Below are 19367 nucleotides of genomic sequence, written 5' to 3' on the forward strand. Positions count from 1 at the left end.
GTGTGTGTGTGTTAATTTTACGCCTCTCGTCCACTGTGGTCTGACTACCATAATGAAACTGTTCCAACATGACTGTCGTGAGGCTTAAACAAATACATTAGTGTCGTAAAAGGACTCCAACACACCACTCCCTGTAGTACTCGTAAGTGGAGGCGGCTGCACGTCACCGGAGTCAAGTGGTTGAGGGAGGTCTCTTGATGTGCAGAGGCTAAATCTAATGCTTCTTGTTCGAAAAGTCTTTCCAAAGCTTAATTTTGTTGCCTGAAGATGGCCGAAATAAATAACTATACTCAATTTACTGTGAGCTGGTCTAAAATTACATCCCTTCGTTTTCTGATAGCATAGTTGTAGCATTAGATTAACAGGAATTAGATGCTAGTCACGAAGTAGTACTATGGAGGGAATGTACAGCCGTAGTACTGTCACTTCCTGCTGCTGAAGTTTGTGAATAGAAGCTGAATAGGGACAAAGTCTAGACCACGTTAAAGTGAACAGAGTATTACGGTCTCGACGTAGCCTATCGAAAGAGCTGTGAAAATTTAAGTGCCACTAAAAGGGCATGGCTACAGCTTTACATCATGGTGGCGAATTTTTATAGGCAGGATGATCTCTTGGCGCACCCTTGTCTGTCTGGGTCTCACTAATGATTTTCGGTAATGGATTGTTTCACTCCTGTAGACTTCAACGACTTTAGCTAAGCCTCACTTTACCACACCACAACAACTCGCTCCCCCGACAATACCCCACCAAGGCCCTGAATCTCCTGCATCTAGTATTTCTATGCTTGTTTTCTTCAGCACTTCAACGCGAGAAAGCTTTTTAAATCATTTACTTGCTATCACCAGACGATTTTTTTCAGCTTAGGGGAGAAATTCGGACGTGCAATAGATTATGGAGGCTTTACCAAACTCCTCTAGTTGTGAAAGGTTCTCTTCTTCTTTCTTCTTATTTGTCTTCCATCTTTTCTCACTTAAGAGGGTCTTGAGGGAAGTGGGGGGTGCTCTTTGTCTGACTGTTACTAGCAGGCCCTTTTAGTCTGGCTGCACCTATCTAGTTAGGCCCTACTAGGTCGAAGCAGTATTCGGGCCTGCTCACCACTGCAAGGTAGCACTTCACGAGTAGGTTGGAAAGTCTCATCTGGGCTGAATAAAATCGTTGGAGAATATTCTTATCCAGCTAAGGAGAGATGTGTAGTGAAGGGGCAAGAAAGTCTCCATTCATCCCTTCAGTATCATGGCATCTTTTTATACTAGCTACCTCCAGGCGATTTATATTCATTTAAAAAGGGATGTCATGTGGTAGGGAAATTAAATCATTCACCACATCGACTTCTTTATAATATATTCATGCTGCAACCACTCGAATAAATCCAGCTTTACAGAGCTCCTGGTGGTGAAGGGATTAATGAAGAGTATATGCAGTTCATCCAGTTCGAAAAGTCTACGCTAAGCTGAACTGTAATCGTTAGGAGGTAGCAAAAAGGAAATTTTAGACAGACATCCAGATGGATGGACGGATATAGATAGACAGACAGACAGACAGACAGACAAACAAATGGACAGATAAACAGATAAAAATAATGACGTTCCCCAGTTGAAAGGGTAAAGACACGAAGGATGGAGTAAATTAGCAAAGATGAATAAAGGAATAAGAGGAAAATAATAATCAGACGAAAGAATGTAGCTAAAGTGTACTGCCTGGGGGGGCTTGGAGCGGAATGTTGTGTAAATAAAGATTCTCTCTCTCTCTCTCTCTCTCTCTCTCTCTCTCTCTCTCTTTCTCTCTCTCTCTCTCTCTCTCTCTCTCTCTCTCTCTCTCTCTCTCTCTCTCTCTCTCTCTCTCTCTCTCTCTCTCTCTCTCTCTCTCATCCACTTACATGAATTCGCAGGACCCAACGTCAGGGTAACAGACAGACATAGCGCCTGAACTCTTTCTCTAATGCTATGATGCTTCCTCACGTCCCTTAGGAAGGCTTCGGCAGTTCAGGTTCTCAGCTCCTGTTTCCTCGTGAGTCTGGCAGGCATTTTAGCAACTCTTTCTTAGCGATTTATCCCAAATACTACACATGAACATTGTGTTTTATGTTACCTATATCTTCATCATAAAGGGAATCTATTGAATATACGACTTGTGAGAGTAACGTGTTGTAATAGTAGCAGTAGTAGTAGTACTGTAGTAGTAGTAGTAATAGCTGTAGTAGCAGTAGTAGCAGTAGCAGTAATAATTTTTGTTGTTGTTGTAGCCCCAGGTTCATCTGAAGAGAACCTGGTGGACTGCAGACTGACCTTGTCTTTCTCCGGTAGTCCAGCCTCCTCCTTTCAGAGGGAGGGAGGGAGTTTAGGGATGTTTATGCAAGCAGAGGAGCCGTTCGATTATATCGGTGCCACCACGTGAAGGCGTCCCTCTCCAGCACCAGATAAACGTGTCATATGCAGAAATAAACCGGTAAGGAAATGGTGTCAGAAAGTCCTCCAAGCTACCCCAAGTTAATGGACCATATGCAGAAATAAATCAGTAAGGAAGAGGTGTCAGAAAACCTCCTAGGACGACGAGAACATGTCATGTGCAGAAATAAACTGGTAAGGAAGAGATGTCAGAAAAACCATAAGCCAACGAGAATAAGGCCTCAGATTAACTGTTGATACACAGAAATAAACTGGTTAAGACGGGGTGTCAGAATGCCTCCTGAGAAGACACGAATACATGTCAAATGCAGAAGTAAACTGGTAAGGAAAGGGTGCCAGAAAGCAATACAACAGGTGTTATATACAGAAATAAACTATGAAAGAAGAGGTGTCAGAAAGATTCTTGAGCAGACAAGAACACGTGCCATATGCAGGAAAAAAAAAAAAAAAAAGATGGGGAAAATGTGCCAGAAAGCCCACTAAGCCGACGAGAATAGGATCCCAGGAGGCCGCCGAGCCCGCCTTCATAAACACTCACGTAAACCGGCCCTGCAGCAAAGTGGCCTAACTCCCCAAACTGCCTCAAGGTCCGGTTCCTAAGTCTTCTGCTGCGGAAATTGAGACGAGAGTTTTACTGTCGGTGCTCACGAGTCCCATAAACCCGGCAGCCACTAACTCAATCCGTGGATACCCAGGCACTTGAACAAAATTTTATTGCCAGTGTAAACATACGCCAAGTGGAGGTTCCAGCCGTAACTCTCACGTCAGATGAAACACCACTTTGAGCTGGATTTTTTTCCTTAAAAGATGTTATATTTATATGTGCAACTCAAGCTGTTATTGTTGTGAAGGTAAAATGGCAACTGGGATGAAGGAATAAGTCATTGTCATCACCATCATCATCATCATCATCATCATTACCACATCATCATCAGCAACAGGAACAGAATCGGCAGCATTAGCATCCTCCCCACCTCATCACCATCATTATGATCATCATCGTCATTATATGCACAACTCAAGCCTTTATTGTTGTGAAAGTATAACGGCAGTTGGAACTGAGGAATTAATCATCATCGTCATCATCATTATCAGCAGCAGCAGCAACATGATCATCATCCTCATTACAGTCATCAATGAGCTGCGGTAATTCGAATGGAAAAATTAATCCAGTATCATGTCTGCGTGAATTTCGGTATGTGAGTAGTCTACAGTTCTGCCATTTAAATAATATGCATCTTAAAATCAAGACCCAAACTATTCATCATCGAAACAAACTGGAAATTATATCAGAAACCATCCTCAAAACACAAATCTGTCTTTCCTCTAGTGGCTTAAATCCCTCGGCCTAAACTCACCAAAGGACAAAGCCTATTAATCGAATATTCCCCCAAACAAATAATCTAATATTAGGTCGAGTGTCGTTATCTGATAATGGCCCCAGAATTCCCTAAACTCATCACATCCTGGCCCGTCCTCTCCAATATTGCACCCCTCCCCCTCCTACCATCCACTCCTCTCCTCTCGCACCACCTTCTCTCCTGGCAGCCCCCTGCCCCCCACTGTTCCTCGCCCCCCCCCCCACCTATCCCACGACCTTCTGCTGCCTTTTCCCTTCCCTCCCCCTCTCCTCCCTCTCTCCTCCCTCTTCCCTTCCCTCCCCCTCTCCTCCCTCTTCCCTTCCCTCCCCCTCTCCTCCCTCTTCCCTTCCCTCCCCCTCTCCTCCCTCTTCCCTTCCCTCCCCCTCTCCTCCCTCTTCCTTTCCCTCCCCCTCTCCTCCCTCTTCCTTTCCCTCCCCCTCTCCTCCCTCTTCCCTTCCCTCCCCCTCTCCTCCCTCTTCCCTTCCCTCCCCCTCTCCTCCCTCTTCCCTTCCCTCCCCCTCTCCTCCCTCTTCCCTTCCCTCCCCCTCTCCTCCCTCTTCCCTTCCCTCCCCCTCTCCTCCCTCTCTCCTCCCTCTTCCCTTCCCTCCCCCTCTCCTCCCTCTCTCCTCCCTCTTCCCTTCCCTCCCCCTCTCCTCCCTCTTCCCTTCCCTCCCCCTCTCCTTCCCCTCTCCTCCCACTTCCCCCTCCTGCCTATGCCCCGTCCCCTTCCCCCCCTCCTGCCCTTCCCTACTCCCTCTCCCCATAGCCCCGACCTCCACATTGCCACACCCTCTCCTCCCCCTTTCCCTTCCTTCCCCTCTCCTTCCCCTCTCCTTCCCCTTCCTTCCCCTCTCCTTCCCCTCTCCTTCCCCTTCCTTCCCCTCTCCTTCCCCTTCCTTCCCCTCTCCTTCCCCTCTCCTTCCCCTCTTCTTCCCCTCTTCTTCCCCTCTCCTTCCTCTTTCCCACCCTAATCTGCCCCGTCCACTTCTTCTCCCTCTCCTTCACTTTCCTCTCCCCTTTCCCCACATCCCCGACACCCACAATGCCCTTCCCCCTCCACCTTCTCTACCTCCACCCGCGCTATCCCGCCTCAGGGTACGTGATCCCAGGCTTCTTAGAACTCGAAGTACTCAGAAATCTTATTTGCTTAACCCAGTAAAATTATTCTTCAATTAATTCATACGTACTTCGCAAGGTCCCTGGTTAATGGAAGTGCCCTTTGGATGTATTTTTTAGCTCTTCAGGCTCTTATTCATACTGGACTAGCTGACTGTGATATACTAAGATAGAATGTAAATCCTTTCACTATAAATATGTCTCTTCTGTTCTGATCGCACTTACACGATATTATTCAACGGTATATTCACCTTTAGAGGGGAAAGAGTTAAACAGTACTATATCCAATCCCATCATTTGGAAGATTTTCTGAGCTAAATAAAATCGCCTGGGGCTAGCAGGACTATGCTGAAACAGACGTCACCGTACTGAAGAGGTTAACTTCTTCATTATGATGACGTGCTTTATGCAGTATTATGTTTTATGTACCTCTAAACGACTTTATTCTGCTTAGCAAATATCTCTAGTTTTGGCGGGGTTTACTGAGGATATATCTAACTCCTCTGATTCTAAAAGTTTCTCAGCCAGTAACATCGTCTGGCAGTAGCAGAACTAAGATTAAAAACAGCTCACATCATCGAAGTGACGTGAATAAGAGAATTATTGAGATAAATGAGTGGGATTCCTGTTGGCGAAATTTAGTAATGAGACTCGTCCCCGTCAGTCTATATGTATGTGACTTTCATATAGTGAAACGTCATAAAATGCACTGTTTTAGTAACGACACTATTTCTGACCCTGGCCTTTCTCCTCCCCATTGGACCGACGCACCTCCGCTCAGGAACACCGCCATCCTCCAAATTGACAGATACTTAAAGATAAATAAAATCATCAGAAGAAATTTCCGGCAGAAAAACTGTGGTCTACGTGCTCGTAAAAGGTTACATGTCGGAGCCTAACTTTCCCCAAAATTCATACATTAGAGACACATAAGAACCACGTATCGATATCAGAATCTGTTGAAAGGGAGTCTACTATCCTAATGAAAACGAGTTCGATTCCCAGTGTGGGAAGGGAACAGTTTAAGAATTTGGAGTTCGTTAAAACAGACTTTACTGATCTACTCGTACTATAAGACTCACCCACATGTCGTAAAAACACTCCCATTAACACCAATACACCGGTCCTGTATGAGACAGCCCTAGCATGTGTTCAATATTGACATTGAAAGTTTGCAACGAAGTTGTCATATATGGGTATAAGTGGTACGTAGAAGGACTGCCAGACCTTAAGGAATGGACTTTTGAACCTTTGCCGAGAAATGAACGGATAAAAAAAAAATATATATATATTTTTCACCTGTAAAGATAATCTCACTCTCCCTTCTTGCCATCTGAACCAGGCATGTTTTATTAGTAGATATCGAACACTGCAGGAGCCACGAGTTTCGAAGGCATGAACGAGAAATCAGTGGATGCATGACTGTTCACTGGCAACTGTGTGAGGGTCATGATCTAAGTGGTATAGCATCTCTTCCATTGCGATTTATTTTGTCTGCTACATCTTAATATTCTCTTAGAGAGGGAGGGTGAGGCCGAGGATGAGATGGAGGGATGGAGTGGAGAGGTATATAAGAGAGGGGTGTGTGAGGTTTAGCAGGGCAGTGAAATGGCGGGGGACAGGGCGACATGGAGGCGATTTGTTTGTGGCCACCCCGTACGGGATTGAGGCGTCTGGCAATATTCATCATTCATTCATTGCCAGACGCCATGTATCCCAAACGGGGTGGTCAACGGCTTAGAGTTAATTGTTTTACAGGGAGGGGCACTAATCCTCCACCAACCCCACTTGACACGTAGGGATGCCAACAGCTTCTGGTGTTCCCAGGCGGTCACCCATCCAAGTACTAACCAGACCCAACGTTGCTTAACTTCGCTGATCGGACGGGAAGCGGTGTACTCAACGTGGTATATATATATATATATATATATATATATATATATATATATATATATATATAATATAAAGGGTTTGCTTCGGTAACATATGAGGATACTGGGGAGTGATGTGCAGAATAAATTGCTAAGGAAGAGGTGTTACGAAATCTTCACAGCCACTTAGAATTCGACCCATAATTTTACACCTCTCTTTTTCCTTTATTTCTTTCTTTCATTTATTTATTTATTTTTTTGTTTGGTTTCAAGATTCCACTCATCCCATTTAGGTTTTTAGGTTACTATACTGTCCTAAAATTGCCGTATTTCCATCTTGAACGCTAAACTGTATCAATAAATTATCACTAAATTAAGGTGCTAGTCACGGAGAAGTGCTGTTAAAAGGATGCACAAGTAAAACATTATTTTTTTTATTTTGTAGTGTGAACTATGCTTCAGAAAGACGAAGACTTACGCCAGGTTAAGATGGACAAATTATAAAGAAGTAAAGTATTGTGAAGTGTTAGTGAAATGTGCTGAAGTATAAGTGAAATGTGCTGAAGTGTAAGTGAAATGTGCTGAAGTGTAAGTGAAGTGTGCTGAAATGTAAGTGAAGTGTACTGAAGTGTTGGTGAAGCGTTAACGACGTGTACTAAGTGTAAGTGAAGTGTACTGAAGTGTACTGAAGTGTAAGTGAAGTGTAAGTGAAGTGTACTGAAGTGTACTGAAGTGTAAGTGAAGTGTACTGAAGTGTAAGTGAAGGGAACTGAAATGTTGATGAAGTCTACTATCGCGTCAGTCCCATGACCTATATTCTGTTTTATTCTCATTGTTCTATTTTGCTCTACTTAGCTTTGGGAGAGACTTTTCGATCAAGAGAAATCCGATTGTCACCCGTTTAATAATCATAATAATAGTAATAGTAATAATAATAATAATAATAATAATAATAATAATGATGATGATAATAATAATAATCTCCCTTGAAATGAATAAAATCAGATGAAAGTAGGAAAAACAAACCAGTTGAATATTACCGTATTCATGAGCCTAACCGCTTCAGTCCTTTTATATATCTTAGTTCATTTTTGGTATCTACAGACGATTTCATTCAGCCGTGAGAAGACATTAGGAACGGGACAGGTTAAGTATATCATCCAGTAACCAGATGTGTACTAGATGCTCTTCCTAAGTTGAATATAATTGTTGATGGTAAGAGAGGAAAAAGAAAGCTTAAAAAAAAAAATTGCATTGCCTGGCTGAGGATGTTAAAATTTATAGGCGAAAAGATCCCTCCCCTCCCCCACCTCAGCCGCCCCCCACCCCCCCCGCCAGAAAAGAAAAAAGTGATGGTAGTATGATATCCCCGTCAGTCCTATTATATTATTATCTTTTTTACTCTTACTGCCTACAGACGAATTAATTAAACTTAGGACAGACCGCCAGTAGTGAAGAGATTAATGAAGGCCACGTCTAAGACCTCCCGTTCTATGAGTCTTTCCAGAGCTGAATAAAATCGTCTGGAGGTGCAATAATAGAATATGATATACGCCATCGAACTGACGTGGTAAATGCTTAGGTGATGAGAGGCCACTTCTAAGCTGAATAAAATCGTCTGGCAGTAGCAATATTGAAATAGTTTAGATTCCAATCATTCTTGAAGGGCTACTAGAGATCTTAAATGGTAGACAACAAGACACATCTCCTAGGAATAAAATAAAATCACAGTTATACAGTACTGTAATGAATTCTGTTTGCTTCAGAATTTTAAGCTCGGTCATCGGTCAGTCTGTACATGCCTGCCGATCCACAATTCTCCCTGTGTGTGTGTGTGTGTGTGTGTGTGTGTGTGTGTGTGTGTGTGTGTGTGTGTGTGTGTGTGTGTGTGTGTGTGTGTGTGTGTGTGTGTGTGTGTGTTTCTTCATCCATAATTTTTCCCGCATTTTGTTGTACGAGTCAGAGGAGAGGAGAGGTCCGCCACTGTTTGCTCTTCCCATTGATTCATGCTACACGACCTGCTCCATGTCACAAAATTCTGCATCCCTATATTTACAGACATGTTTTAAATGCATTGACAGTTCTAAAATTAACGCACTACCTTATGCTTTACGGTCTAGCATATATATTATTTTATTTTTTTTTAGCGTGATACTGTTATGAAACCCAGGTCATAAAAGATTATGACAAAGCGTAATCCTCGGAAAATATTTTTTCCGGGCAATGGCGGTAGCTGAGGGAAAAGGATTGAATTCTGCAGGTGTGTGATCTACACACACACACACACACACACACACACACACACACACACACACACACACACACACACACACACACACACACACACACACACACACACACACACACACACACACATCTGTGTCTATCAATCTACCTATCCTTATCTAGTGCGTATCTATGTATTATATATATATATATATATATATATATATAGTAAACCCTGGATATGTCAGGATGAACTGAACGCACAAGCACTCCAGTTTGATTTCTCCCCCAGCGTCCCGGCTCAGATGTCTCGACCAGGTCACCCTCAAAACATGTACACCTTGCACACTTTTTCCTTTGTACAACGTTCACCATTTAACTGCTTTGACATTTAGTTGACACATTTCTCACTATATAACACTGTTCACATCACACAGACAACAAATACACAAAAATGTGTCTTCAAATCTCTCTACATCTAGGATGGGTAAACAGATGAAAACTGAAGATATACCACCCACCACTAAACTGCAGATAAAGGTCAAGGGTAGGTTACAGTAAACTTCTCGTGGTAGGCAGAGACCCAGAGGGAGACCAGTTCTGTGGATATGACCGAGAGGACTGGATCATGAACAAGGTAACACTGAAAAAGTCGAGAGAGGGCTGTGACATTCAGTGGACTGATATAGAATGTTGTTTTATGAAGATCTTCACTTTCTCCCCCTTTATATGTATCCGACTCTGGATATACACTCGTCATTCCGTCCCGTGGAGCCTACCAGTTCTTGATTTCATGACACACAGACAGATGGATTTCCTGGGTGCTATCATATACCACCAATAAGGTAATGCATGCCCACGAAATATCATAAGATTAGGGAATTTTATACAGTACAGCGTATGTTTAGGGACTGTAAATGGGGTTAGGGAGGAGTACTGATACTAAAAACACTAAATGGATCCTAATGACATTTTTTTGATAAACTAGCATTCGAACCTGCAATATAAATGCTTCCACCTCAGCGACTGATAGTGATAACGGCAATGATGATGGCGGAAGTGATGATGATGATGATGATGATGATGATGATGGAGGCGGTCGTGACTATGAGATAATAATGGTGACAACGATGATTGTGGTGGTGGTGTTAATGATGGTGGTGATGGCGGCAATGATGCTGCTGCTGATGATGATGGTGGTGGTGATGGTGGTGACTAGTCGTTGTTGCTGGTCGAGGTGGTGATGGTGATGATGGTTTTCGTGATGGTAGTGGTGATAGTGATGATCATGACCATGGGGGTGATGATAAAAAGTGACGATGGAGGTGGTGGTGATCGTGTTGGTGGTGCTGGTGATGAAGATGGACGTTATGGAGGCGAACCTAGAGATGGTGAAGGTGGGGATGGTGGAGGCAGGGATGGAAGAGGTGGTGAAGATGGAGTTTGCGTAGATGGTGGAAGGGGAGGTGGAGGGAAAAGGTAGTGGATGTAATGAACGAGCAGGCGAAGGAGGTGGAGGTGAAGGTGGCAGACGTTGAAAAGAAGGGAATGAAGTTGGTGGAAGTGGAGGTGATGAAGGAGATTGTGGAGATGTTGGTGATGGTGGCGATGATTTGCCAGCTGAGGAAAATAATCTCTTGTCTGTACCCTTGCATAAAATTCTTATCGACCTTTCATCTGTTGTACCTTTCCTTGCTGATATGATCTCAGCTATTCATGGTCAATACCTGTCACCTTTTTTTTTCTCTCTCTCTCTCTCTCTCTCTCTCTCTCTCTCTCTCTCTCTCTCTCTAACACAGTTGTATACCTGACCTGACACCGGACTAACAAAGCAGCATCTAAAGAGCATGTACTTGGACTTGAAAAAGAAATCCCTAACCCCTGTCAGCTCATTTAATGGCTAAATAATCAGATTTGAGGGTCGATTAACCTGGTACTCAAGCAGACTTCTTCCTACCTCATAGCTACGGCTCATCTAATTTAATGCAATCACGCCTTACTACTGAAGTTATGAGAGTTGTCAAGTTTCGTCAGGCGAAAATAAACCAACTAAAGTCCTATTTTACCCCTCGTCAGGCGTAGGGGGCCGAGGTTAGGTTACCGTAATGCAGGGGAAGTATTCAGTAAGCCTATGAATCTGAACCTATTTTCTACGTCAAACGTCTCAGTGGCAGTTGATGATATCTATAGGTCATTTAGATGAGACAGGTAGACGAAGTTGATGGTCATTATTTTTGTATGGAATGTATCTGTGTCTGTGTCGAAAACTCAGATCTCAGAAAGTATTGATTGTAGAAGAAAGTTATTAATAAAAGTTGTTTAGAGTCACAACTTAAGTTCACATGTCACTCAACCAGCACTGGGAGTCATCCAGGTTGGATACACAATAGTCAAGTTTTCATTTAACAGTATTATTATAGTCTACCTGGCTCACAAATGACGGGTAGTCTTGTATGATCTTTTTTTTTTTTTTACCTCAACATTCCTTTCAATTTGTTTGAGAGCTATGTGGTAGCTGTTTGAGTTAATATAACTTAATCTCAAGTAATTTTATGACTACGGCCTCAGGTAACCGCTTCAGATCTCTTCTTTCTTTTCCGAATTTGATAATATACGAGACAGTTTGTCTCCAGAAGCCCTGCAGTCTTCCTACGCACCATCAACAGGTGGTGAGAGACACTTTTACACGTCACCTCCGGGGCATAAACACTGATCCAACATCCAAGACTCTTGATCTTGCACCGACCCTCAAGTAATGAAATGCGCCCGTGGTATTTCATTCACGACTGGTGTTGAGGGGGAGAAGATGAAGGGGAGAGAGGGAGGGGGAGACCAAGAATAAAGTGCAGGGATGGAGTGGAGAGATTTATGAAAGAGAGGGTGTGAGTTGGATAGAGGGCAGCCAAACGGCAGAGGATAGGAAGACGTGAGACTTTTTTTCTGTGGCCACCCTTTACGAGATGAAGGCTCCTAGCTATTAATAGATTAGATTTTATGCTATGTTGGTGCGTCTTGTGGGAAAGAAAACTAACAATGCTGACATCTTCAAGCTGGTCCATCCCCGGCCGAATATCGATCTCGCCATGTTACGGTCAGCAGTCCATTCCTCTGCAGCTTCACCACCAGCAATCTGACACAGTCGAAAAACTATATATTCTTTCAGTTAGGGATCGACATCGATGCTTCCACAGAACATGACCACTCCAGCTGGCACCTAGGACCACTTAACCACCAGGCACCTATACTTAAAAAGAGAGAGAGAGAGAGAGAGAGAGAGAGAGAGAGAGAGAGAGAGAAACGAAAGAAAAAAAAACTTCCAATCCTCTTCCTCTCAGGAATTCGAATCGATGTGTTTACGGCAGATGACCTTCAGCCAGACATGCAACTTAGCCCGTTATATTTCCTGACACCCACCTTGACTCAACTTTAACCTGATAATAATGTAAAGACTGACGGTGTGCCTTTACGACTCTCGAGCAGACAACAGCCTTCAATCTAACCTTTCTTCTTCACCTCCTTCTCCCTTTCTTTATTTTAGCCCTTTACCTACCCTACTATTCTTACTCCTACTCTTCCTTTCCTCCTCCTCCTCCTTTCATTTTCTTCTACTTTTTCTTCGTTTCTTCAACTTCCTCTTTCTTCTTCTCCCTCATTTTCTTCAACATTCTTCTTCATCCTCTTCCGTCTTCTTCTTCTTCTTCTTCTTCATCCTCTTCCGTCTTCTTCTTCTTCTTCTTCTTCTCCTTCTCCTTCTCCTTCTCCTTCTCCTTATTCTTCTTCATCTTCTTCTTCTTTCTTCTTTTTCTTCTTAATTTTCTTTTAATTATGCTTTCTTCTTCTTTTCTTCTTCTTCTTATCATCATCATCATCATCATCATCATCTTCCTCCTCCTCCTCCTCCTCCTCCTCCTCCTCCTCCTTTTTCTTCTTCTTCTTCATCATATCCTAATGGCGATGATCATAATGACGATGATGATTGCTCCTACCAAACCAGACACCGACCTTCCCTAACTGCTTTCTGACACTGTAATGTGGGGTCATTAGAGTTGGCGACGTGAAATATATGCTGGGAGGGGAAAGAAGGGAGAGGAAGATAGGGGGAAGAGGACTGGGAGAGAAGGACAGGGAGAGGAGGATAGGGAGAGAAGGACAGGGAGAGGAGGGCAGGGAGAGGAGTGGTATGATGCTTACCTTCCTTTGACCGCAGTCTGAATGTTGTATGTGGGAAGGAGAGGGATGGGGATGTGGAATGAATGTTGGGAAAAAATAGTATGAGAGAGAGAGAGAGAGAGAGAGAGAGAGAGAGAATATAAACGCCATGTTGTGAAGGCAGGTGATCCCTTACCCCTTCCCTCCCACTCGGCTTAATCCATCATCTTTCCAATCTCCTGAGGCAGCATCGTGGTTTCATTGCCTGCAGAGGGGAAGACGACCGCTCTGCCTCTCTCTCTCATTCTGACACCGGCTCTCGTCCCCTCCACAGCATTCATTGCACGTCAAAAGCTCTGTCCTCTGCATTTTGTTGGTGTCAGACAGTGTTAGGGCAGTACTTTTTTTTTACTATAGTTTTTAATCTACCTTCTTTCATGTCAGTCTATTATCCAACAAAGTAAACACAAGCCCTTCATATTTTACTCTTTTCTTGCCTTGCTTTATCTAAACTATGGGATGCAAATCTCTGATAATATACCGTTTTTCTGCTTGATACAATTTATATTCTACAGTCACCAATTACACCATAATAATATGATCTGCACAGTAAATACAGTTAAATAGAAACACCTAATAATACATAATTTTTGCTTCCGGTAAATTCTGTATAATGTTTAGTTTGTTGGATGAATTAATTCCCTCATTTTGATGACTGAACTTAGGCTGTATATTTTAGCTTGTATCAGACACTTTTATTCAGATGAGAAAATTCATACTAAACTGATTAACTTTTCATCACCACAGACTCTCTCTCTCTCTCTCTCTCTCTCTCTCTCTCTCTCTCTCTCTCTCTCTCTCTCTCTCTCTCACACACACACACACACACACACACACACACACACACACACACACACACACACACACACATTTACCTTGCCCTTGTGGTTCGATGGATACAAAAATGAGTGAATTCCTCAGACACAGATGGATCTATAAATAATGGCAACACAAACAACAGAACATATTGTATGGCACCGTTTTGTGTATTCTCATGTACTAAATAAATACCGAGTGTAATATTTGCAACTGAGTCTTAGTGTGACCCCTATATTAACAATGCTTCGTCCGTTTTTCAGAAGTGTGACAATTGACGAGTTAATCATACTGAGGAATGTATGTACTTCATTAAGACTAACAGGGAGTTTAAGTAAAGGGGAATGTCGCAGTCAAAGCGTTAAGTAATCGATATATATATATATATATATATATATATATATATATATATATAGAGAGAGAGAGAGAGAGAGAGAGAGAGAGAGTGTGTGTGTGTGTGTGTGTGTGTGTGTGTGTGTGTGTGTGTGTGTGTGTGTGTGTGTGTGTGTGTGTGTGTGTGTGTGTGTGTAAAAGACGGCCAGATTACAGACTAAAACCCCTAACCCATTTCAGTTTATTTGATGTCTATGTGTAGTCGGACTAGGGGTGGATGGGTTTAACTAGTAACCAAGGAGACTCACTCGTACCTCACAGCAAATGCTTATCAAATTTCATCCAACCACCACTCAGTTTTTAACTTGTAGGAGTAGACCAGTCCCTTCAGGTGAAAACAAACCGATTATAATAAGTGAACTCTCTCTCCTCAGCCAAATAAATTCCTTAATGGTTAGAGGGAATAACATACAAAGTTCGCAGTTCTGGGACAAAATATATCGAGGTAGATTTTAGCCAGTTTACTGCGAAAGGTTTCCCTGTGGTTGAGAGAGAGAGAGAGAGAGAGAGAGAGAGAGAGAGAGACGTCAGCCGGAATAAAGAAAAAAATGGAAGCACCTTGTCATCAAACGGACAAGTAAGTGATGCGAGGATGAAAGTTCGCCAGACTCAGCAGACGCCCAGAGAGCATCTTTCGCCCCTGTTCTCGTCGGTTAACCTCTTTTGGACGATTGCTTTCAGCTGAGGGTTTTTTTTCGAGCTGGAGTGGTTAGATACAGCCTTCAGTATCTCCTCCACCAAAAGAGGACTCCCCTAAGCTGAAGAAAATCGTCCGCAAGTAGCAAGAATAAACCATGACAATAAAGGTCGTATGTTTAGATATTTTATTGCAAAGTAGAGTGTAAACCCTTAATTATACACTGTCATTTACACAGCGCCTGTGGATTTTACTCACGGTCAGCCTGCATCCCATATTACAGAAGGCAGTCAGCAGCCATACAGGAAGGCCAGGTATGCTCCACCTCCTTCCTCTGCTTCGGAGATAATAAAAAAAAAAATGGGAGTGTGCAATCCACTTTGAGATTAAAGGTCTAAGCATAAGGCCATAAGTCACTGGATTCACGGGGCTCCCTAGCACCTCTTCCTTACCTGCTTATTTCAGTATCTGAATTTTTAATATATTCCTGTATTCTATTTATGCAATTTGTGTTCATATTTAAAATGAAATATACATCACATACAAGAGAGTGATAAGCCATAATAAGTAAAACAAATCGCTAAGAAAGAGGAGTTAGAGAGTATCCTAACTGAGAACACAAGCCCAAAATTATTATTCTCACTGGCACAGGAAGCTCCAAAATGTTTCATTCCTGCCCATTTACTTTAGATTTCACACTTATATATTCCCTAGTATCTTGGTTTTATTTGACCTTTATATATTGCTGTCACTAGACGCTTTTATTCCACTGAGATGCACCTCTAGTAGCTAAGAAATTAATGAAGGTTTTATCTAATATCTTTCTTCTCAAAACGTTCCTCCAAAGTTGACTATACTCATCTGGTGGTAGTAGACTGAAAAGTGGTGAAAATATTTTAAATCGGCAAATGCAGCAGACAAAATAAGTCGCTGATGAAAAAGTGTTTCGAAATATTCTCAGCTAGCGAGAATGGGAACTCAGACCAGAGTGTAAGTCGTTATCAGTACATACACGACAATACTAACGTTTAGGAGGCAATAAATAAATCGCTGAGGAAAAATTATAGCGAAATATCCTCACCAATAAATCGCTGAGGACAGGTAATACGAAACACCCTCAGCCAGCGAAAATGGGAGCTCAAGCCAGAGTGTAAGTTTCAGGCAATAACTTCAACACAATACTAAATTGTAACAGGCAAAATAAATCGCCGATGAAAAAGTATAACGAAATATCCTCAGCCAACCAGGACCTCGAGCCAGTATTAAGTATTAAACAATAAATTCAAGAGTACTAAAAAAAAATAAATAAATAAAAAGAAAATAAAAATCGCTGATGAAAAGGTGCTACGGAATATCCTCAGGCAGTGAAAATCGGAGCTCATGCCAGAGTGTAAGTTTAAATTAGAAAATTCAAGACAATATTAAATTGTAACAGAAAAAATAAATCGCAGAAGAAAAAGTATTACGAAATGTTCTCAGCCGGCCAGACTAGGAGCTCAAGCCAGAGTGTATTTTTAGCCCGAGTCATAACAGTGGCCGCGGAATGAACCCAGCGCTATATTTCGCTATTCCCGTAAAGTAATACCAGAATTAACTAAGTACATACGCCTTTGAACGCAGTCATTAAAATCTATTAAGCTTTTATGGCCTAATTCAATTAAAACAATCTGTGAATGTTGGCCGGCCGGCAATATTTGCGCTGGTCGTGGTGGGACTGTTGGAAATATATAAATACCATTAATACGGTTTTCATGATTCGATTAATAATATTTGCCCACAATAATAGCAACACAAATATGGCCAGAATACCACTGCACATCCATGAAAAGAAAAACAAATTATAAGAGATTAAATGGCGGGAGCTGTTCAGATATATAAAAATCATTATTAGTATTTTCATACATTGAAGTATGATATTTGCACACAATAGATGAATAAAAATATGAAAAGAATCTCATCCACGTGCATGAAGAGAAGAGCAAATATAGAAAACAAAGTGGTGGGAAAAAGAAATTATACAGTATTTAAAACTGCTTTCTTGATTTTATTTATACTATTTGTCCACAATGGTCTTAATTAACACAAGTATGGCCAAAATGTCATTGCTCACCCATAAAATGGAAATTATAAGCAAATATTTTGAGGAAATATATAAAAGATATATATAAACAGCTAATAACATTTTTCAAGAATAAATGCAACACAAATATTCCTAAAGTCCCCCGGCACATGCCTGAACAGACGAGAATAAGTAATAAAATACTTAACTCCTTTACAGCGACGACGTCTTTCTGAATTTACTCTTACCACCGACAGTTGAATCTATATTTCGGTGTCAGGTGAGAGTACGGGACTAAAAGCGTAAAGACTAAATCCATTTTTGTCGTCTTTCAAATCTAGTAGTAGCAGAGGAGGTTATGAGACGTACCATGCTGTACTTCCTACAACGTATAGAAAAGGCGCTTCTCTGATACTTTCCTATAATTTTATACAGATGGAAGAGAATAACCCTTCAATGGAGGTTTTGCCTAATGTGGTATAAGATGGTGATATCGCACACATGGAAAAATGAACACGTACTCTTCTTACCTTCTCCAAAACTTATTGAGAGCAAACATTTTATTTTGAAATGGTTGGACTGTCTAGAGTGATATAAAGTAGGTCTCACGGCACGCTGACAAGAAGAAAGCAAGCTTGTCTAACTTTCTCCAAACACTGAAATCTAGTAGAAGCGACTTATACTACCGAGGAAGTATACTGTCCAGTGTGTAATATCAAGAGGGTTACACAAGCCGTAAGCAGAACATATTCTTGACGTCTCTTCCAGATTCTGTTACAGAGTCTAAATCACTTACTCGGTTTATATTGAGGTGCGGTACACTGAAGACTGTATTAATAGTTGTAATGAGTTATTCTACTATGGTGGTACTAACTATGGTACATAGTTTTCACAGAACGAAGGAAAAAAGTATTCTTGTCCCTCTTTCCTCCAAACTCTAGTACGGAGAATAATTCAGCTTGAAAGGCGTGACACACTTGATAAGGACAGTTGTCATCGTGAGATTGTTTATTCTTTTAATGTGGGTCAAGTCTACAGTGTTATAAAATGAGTGTCACAGCAAAGTAAAAAAAAAAAGATCTCATTTTAGTCCCTTTTCACAAACTCTAATACGGGGACTAATTCATTAAGTCAGACTGAAAGGAAGCGTGGTACGGTACATCTGATAAGGACGGCCAGCATTTGTATCAGATTTTTCAGGCTGCTGCAAACTTGATCAGCAAACCGAATTCGGAGCAGACACTCGGTAACGCGATTAAGGAAAACTGCTGGCTGGTGACGTGCCGCAATTTTCGAGACTTGGCAAATACCAGTCTTTGTGTGGAATGTTAATAGCAGGTTCTGGAGTTATGCCGAGGAACGAAATTGGACTGGGCGCCGTCCTGATCCCTAGAGCGCTTGATAGATGAGGAGCTGGGAGAGTTATGAGGAATGGGACGCTGCCGAGGTGGAGAATCCAAGGTAGAGAATGCGCGAGAGAGGTGCGGGGAGTGTCAGGTTCTCAAAGCCTGGTAGTGTCCCTGTGTATGCCATTTAGTCCTCTCCTGCCACCTTGATGAAGACAGACTGAATAATTGCCAGGCTGAAATTGAGTCGGCCTACGAGGGGAAGTGGAATCGAAACCAAGTGCATCAAGTCATCGGTCGATAGGGTTCCGTCTGGCCACATGAAAATACTGCTTTCAATTACCAACACCTTTACGGTGGCAGGAAAGAAATGTAATGACTTAACGTGTGCGCCAGCCGCCTGTACACTATTACCGGTCGAGGAGAAACTACAGCCGGGGAAAATGAACAGGACATGAATTGCTAGAGACATCACAATAGGTCACCCATTACCTCTTTCTCTCTTTTTTTTTTTTTCTTTTTTGTCAGTGCAGAGAGGGACACAAAGCGTAGTCGACGGGTGATGAGGTCATTTCCCGACATGTGCCTTTACGGGATTAAAACTGGTGATTGCCACATTGTGTTCAGTACCCCATTCTGGAGTTTTGAGGGGCGGGGGAGGGGTTAGAATGAGTGGGGAGAGGGGGAGGGAGAGAAGGAGAAGTAAGGAAAGGGGGGAGGGAGGAGGACGAGGAGACAGTGGGGAGAGGGGGAACGAGAGGGTAAGGAGGAAGAGGGAAGACGAGAAGAGAGAATGAGGAAGACGGATGTAGAGATTAGAAAGTGAAAAACAATGGGAGGAAGGTGGAGGTTGATGAGAAAAGAAGGTAATGCAAGAAAGTAAGGAAATAAGAGAGGACAAGACAGGGAAAGAATAGGGAAGAAGGTA

At 42.3% G+C, this 19367-nt stretch overlaps 1 protein-coding gene and 1 pseudogene across 1 annotated transcript in view; one reads left to right on the top strand and one right to left on the bottom strand.

Annotated features, from left to right (window-relative positions):
• LOC145404270 (putative neural-cadherin 2) overlaps window positions 1–19367 on the top strand; it is a 171483-nt gene that overhangs the window by 30088 nt on the left and 122028 nt on the right.
• On the bottom strand, window positions 6685–6803 carry LOC145404567 (5S ribosomal RNA; annotated as a pseudogene).

This window comes from Coenobita brevimanus, chromosome 63, assembly GCF_032717465.1.
Source record: "Coenobita brevimanus isolate Jiangsu-jjx chromosome 63, ASM3271746v2, whole genome shotgun sequence".
Taxonomy (NCBI): Eukaryota; Metazoa; Arthropoda; class Malacostraca; order Decapoda; family Coenobitidae; genus Coenobita; species Coenobita brevimanus.